This window comes from Kogia breviceps, chromosome 6 (assembly GCF_026419965.1).
Source record: "Kogia breviceps isolate mKogBre1 chromosome 6, mKogBre1 haplotype 1, whole genome shotgun sequence".
Taxonomy (NCBI): Eukaryota; Metazoa; Chordata; class Mammalia; order Artiodactyla; family Physeteridae; genus Kogia; species Kogia breviceps.
In genome coordinates this window covers 11,646,309-11,652,126 of record NC_081315.1, presented here as the reverse complement: position 1 = coordinate 11,652,126, position 5,818 = coordinate 11,646,309, and the positions used below count along the sequence as shown (strand labels likewise).

Below are 5,818 nucleotides of genomic sequence, written 5' to 3'. Positions count from 1 at the left end.
AGATGCTTTAACTTGAGGTATTGGCTAAATAAGGAAGAAATATTTCTTAAATGTTTGGAGATACTACTATTTAGGTAATAACACTGATCTCTCTTATGATCTTTCAGGCCAATAAATAATGGCATGCAAAAACTACAGGAAGAACTTCAGGCATTTCTTATCATATTTTTGACCAGACGCTACAGATCAAAGAAGTGGCATCCACAGTTGAGATGGATAATCAAGGTAAATTTTAGCATGCAATGAACAAATTCCCTGTGATGGAAGATACATTTATCTTCTATCCCCTCCAGTTGAAGAAAGAGTCTGCTGTTTACATGTTTCACAGAATTGAAAGGTAAAATCACAACTATTATTTAATAAATTTAATAAATGAATGTGTACAGAATGACACTTCTGATTTTATTGATTTTAGCCCTCTCTCTTTTTTTCTTGATGAGGCTGGCTAAAGGTTTATGAATTTTGTTTATCTTTTCAAAGAACCAGCCTTTAGTTTCACTGAGTTTTTCTATTGTTAGTTTATATCTGTAGGTATACAGATAGTTCCTACTTTTGTGAATTGCAATGGGATTCAACTTATTTGGGTATGTAGAAATGAAATCTATGCTATCCCGCCACTAGTGAACTGATACAAATTAGAAATTTGTTTTTGTATTTTATGGTATTACTATTGGGCTGATAACGTTCTCAGTAGTAAATAATCTATATTGCTTTGACTCTTAACTTTCAGGGTATTAGTGCCCAATAACAAATAGAAGCTGGTACTTGGGAATACTGAATAGATTCAATTAACATTTTTAATACCTAAAACTGCAAGTAAAAAGAAAACTTATACAGTTACTATTTTAGCAACTCTTTCCTTATCTGAAAGAACTGGATTAGTATTTTTCTGTTTCTGGTGTATATTCATTCTTAATTAATATAGAGCTTTAACTATGTGAAAAAGCAACTCTAATCCTTGCCTTGAATAAAATTTAATACAGGAAAAATATTTTGTTAGTTAGTAAAATAGTAAAATAATTAGTAAAAATATTGTTAGTTTAGTCTCTAGTTTATTTACTTCTGCTCTGATCTTTGTGATTTGTCTCCTTCTACTAACTTTGGGTTTTGTTTGTTCTTCTTCCCCTAGTTGCTTTAAATGTAAGCTTAGGTTGTTTGAGATTTTTGTTGTTTCCTGAGTTAAGTTTGTATCACTATAAACTCCCCTCTTAGAAATTCTTTTGCTGAATCCCATAGGTTTTGGATTGTTGTGTTTTCATTTTCATTTGTCTCAAGTATTTTTTTATTTCCTCTTTGATTTCTTCAGTGATCCATTGGTTGTTTAGTAGCATATTGTTTAGCCTCCAGGTGTTTGTGGTTTTTGCAGTTTTTTTCTTGGAATTGATTTCTAGTCTCATAGCATTGTGGTCAGAAAAGATGCTTGATATGATTTGGATTTTAAAAAAAAAATGTAATGAGACTTGCTTTGTGGCCTAGCATGTGATCTATCCTAGAGTATATTCCATGTGCACTTGAAAAGAATGTGTATTCTGCTGCTTTAAGAATTCTCTCTATATATCAATTTAGTCTAATGTATCATTTGAGGCTAATATTTCCTTATTTATATCTGGAAGATCTGTCCATTGACATAAGTAGTGTGTTAAAGTCCCCTACTATTACTGTGTTACCGTTGATTTCTACTTTTATGTCTGTTAATATTTTCCTTATATACTGAGGTGCTCCTATGTTCAGTACATATATATTTACAATTGTAATACCTTCTTGGATTGATCCCTTGATCATCATGTAATGTCTTTATTAGTCTCTTATAACAATCTTCATTTTACAGTCTATTTTGTCTGATATAAATATTGTTACTTTGTCTTTCTTTTGATTTCCATTTGGATGGAATATCTTTTTCCATTCCTTCACTTTCAGTCTGTGGGTGTCTCTAGATCTGAAGTGAGTCTATGGTAGGCAGCATACTTACCAGTCTCATTTTTGTATCCATTCATCCACTGTATGTCTTTTGGTTGGAGCATTTAGTCATTTACATTTAAGGTAATTATTGATATGTATGTTCTTATTGCTATTTTGTTAATAGTTTTGGATTTGGTTTTGTAGGTCTTTTTCTTCTTTCTTCTTCTTTTGTTCTTTTCTTCTGATTTGATGACTATCTTTAGTGTTACGTTGGATACCTTTTTCTTGTGTGTGTTTATCTATTATAGTTTTGGTTTGTGATTACTGTGAAGTTTTTGTACAGCTGTCTATAAGTATCCATAATTGTTTTAGGTTGCTGATCTCTTAATTTCAAATATATTTTAAAACCCTATGTATTTACTCTCCTCCCCTCATAATTACTGTTTTTAAGATCATATTTTAAATCTATTTTTTGTGTGTATCCCTTACCTGCTTATTGTGTATATATATAATTTTACTATTGTCTTTTAACATTTGTTCCTTTCTATTGGTAAGAAAAATACCTCTTTATGTATTTGGATTTTATTCTTTTTCAATAGCCAGATTTAACCCTAAGGAGAACCAAGTTGGCAGGCATTCGATTATTCAAAGCCACACCCTGAAACTCCTAACCAGCTGGTTACTATTCCTGATATTCACTAATCTCAAGGTTGTTTTGTTGCATAAAGTAATTATCTTTTACTGAAATGGAATGCAATCCCCAAGAGAATTAATATAAACCTGAATTAGTTTTTTGATTCTGTGATGGCCAGCAGAAAGCAATTCTGTTCAAAATTAAGAACCATAGATCTGTTGTTGTTGTTAAGAAAATGATTTTTTAAAAAGCTACAGCGAGGAAGCAGACACAAAAAACCAGAGAGAAATTATTTTTCAACATGCAGGATGTAGGTACTTAAAAAGGTATGCAAAGTTATTAAATATAAAATTCTCTTCTTTCTCCAAAGTTATTAAATATAAAATTCTCTTCTGAGGCTAAAACTTCTGAAAAGTTAAGGTGAAGGCTTATGTTGGCCTTGCAAATCAAATCAGTATAAAAGTCCCTATTTAATCCAGTCAGTTTGTTTACTTAGTGTGCCACATTCAGAAATTTGAATTCAAGCTTATATATATATATATATATATATATATATATATCAATAATCAAGCTTTATAGGAGAAAAGCATCATGGTACTGTTACATGGAACAACTCAAAACTTTGGACTTCTTGAGATGCACAAAAATCATATTCATCTGAAGAGTGAGTAAAGAACAGTGAGCTTGATAGCATTGGTCCAGGAAAAGCAGAAATTGCATCTTTATGGCAGCATGAAACTTAATATGACAATGTTAACAAGCATGAGCTAGGATCCTGGATTATAAAAGTTACCCTGTTGCTACAGCTGACAGGTAACCAATTGGCCTATTTTTCAATGTGTGAAGAAATTTGCTTCATATATAGGACCAGTTTTATATCTGTTTTTCAAAGGAGGGCAAGTCTAATACCACTTATTCTGTCATAGCCAAAAACAAACAGAGACCCTTATCTTAAATTTTTAACTGTATCCATCCAAAACTCCTAGAGTTTAGGAATTTGGGTTAGTGATTGATGAGTTTTAGCTATGTATAATATTGAAAATATAGGCACAATTCTTTTCCCTTCCTTGTATCCACAACTTTTAAGTGTGCCTTTGCAACTCTTCTCTTCAAGAGGTGTAATCTATGCTAGATTTGTGATGTGATTTAATTGTAGAATGCTGGAAAAGTGATGTCATTCCAGGTGTGAAACTAAACTCAAGAGGCCTTGTGCTAATCTGTTCTCTCTTTTGAAAACCTGCCATCATTTTGTTAACAAGCTTGAGCTAGGCGTTTGGATAAGAAAAGTGACTCTGCCACCACAGCTGACAGTCAGTCAGCTGCTATACATGTGAATAAGGCCATCCTGAACCTGGCCAGATCCCAGCCCATTTGCCAGCTGACCAAAGAAACATGAACAAACACGGATAAAATCAGCTGAGACTGAACCAGATCATAAGAACTGCCCAGCTGATCCATAAACTTGTGAACAATAATACATAATTATTGCTTTGAGTCATTATGTTCTGGGATAGTAAACAGAAATTTATTGTCTTACAGTTCTGGAGGCTAGAGGTCTGAAACCAATGTGTTGTGTTGTCCAGGTCATGTTCCCTCTGAAACCCATAAAGACAATCTTCCTTGCCTCTTGAAGCTTTCTGGTGGTTTGCCAGCAGTCTTTGACATTCCTTGGCTTTCAATTGCTTAACTCCAATCTCTGCTTTCTTCTTCACAAAGCGTTCTTCCTGTGTGTGTCATATGGCTATCTTCTAACAAGGACATCAGTTATATTGGATTAAGAGCACACTCTATCACTCTCTGACCTCATCTTAACTAATTGTACCTTCAATGACTCTATTTCCAAATAAAGACATATTCTGAGGTATTGGGTGTTAAGAAATCAAAATATCTTTTTTTTTCAGCACTTAAAAGTCCTATAGCTATTTTCACATCAGACACATTCCCTCTAAGATCCAGGACAAACCAAGGGTATATAATCTCTTTTGGAAGATTCAACAGTCTAGTGGAAATACTATATCACTAGTTATACAAGTGTTACTTTTAAGAAAAAGAAATAAAAATCATGAAATCAGAAAAGAAGAGAAAATATCCCTTTTCACAGATGAAGTGATATTTATGTAGAAAAGCCTAAGGAAACAACAACAATGACAAATTACTAAAGCTATTAAGAGTTTAGTGAGGTCTCATAATTCATGGTCAATTTTAAAAAATCAATTGTATTCCTACACAATAGAAAAAAAATTGAAAAATAAACTTAAAACAATTTCATTATAACAGTGTAAAATATAAAATATTAAAGAATAAACAACAAACAATATGCAAATCTATACAACAAAAACTATAAATATGGCTGAGAAAAATTTAAGATCTAAATGAAAAAGATATACCATATTCATAGTTTGTAAGATTAGATATTAAATCTCCCACAAATCAATCTAAAATTTACCACCATTACATTTATAAATACAGAAGTCATTTTTATAGATGTAGATAAAATTCTTCTAAAATTTATAATGAAATACTAAAGGCCTAGAATAGCCAAGACAGTCTTGGAAAAGAGGAAAAAATTTGGAGGGCTCAAACTGACTGACTTCAAATATTACCATGCAACTATAACTACAACAGTCTAGGTAGTGTTGTATTGGTGTAATGATAGACAAATAATCAATGGAAAACAAGAGCAAGTCCAGAAATAAACTCTCACTTACACAGTCCATTGATTTTGTAAAAAATATTTATTTATTTGGCTGTGCCAGGTCTTAGTTGCAGCATGTGGAATCTTCATTGCAACATGTGGGATCTTTTAGTCGTGGTACGTGGGATCTTTTAGTTGCAGCATGTGAACTCTTAGTCGTGGCATGTGGGATCTAGTTCCCTGACCAGGGATCGAACCTGGGCCCCCTGCATTGGGAGTGCAGAGTCTTAGCCACTGGACCACCAGGGAAGTCCCCACAGTCCACTGATTTTTGCAGCAGAGTAAATCAATGGAGAATGGATAGTCTTTCCAAAAAAATGGTGCCTGAATTATTAATATGTTAAAAAACTAGAAACCAAAAAGCTCTAATGCTACCTAATATTGTACAAAAAATTAGTTTGTGATAGATAATAGCCCCAAACACAAAGGCTAAATTCAAAGATCTTCTAGAATAAATCATTGTAGTGTATTTTTGTGGTTGAGGGGCAGGTATTTATTTCTTAGATAGGATGTAGAAACCAATAGATCAAAACAAATAAAGATCAATGAATTTTTTTAAAAAATTAATACACAACATCAAGAAAACAAAT

The 5,818-nt window shown here is 32.5% G+C and overlaps 1 non-coding gene across 1 annotated transcript; it reads right to left on the bottom strand.

Moving 5' to 3' along the window:
• Positions 1-5,404: 5,404 nt before the first annotated feature.
• Positions 5,405-5,477, bottom strand: TRNAG-CCC (transfer RNA glycine (anticodon CCC)). Its single transcript has one exon. It is a non-coding gene; the product is annotated as a tRNA-Gly (tRNA).
• Positions 5,478-5,818: the final 341 nt, after the last annotated feature.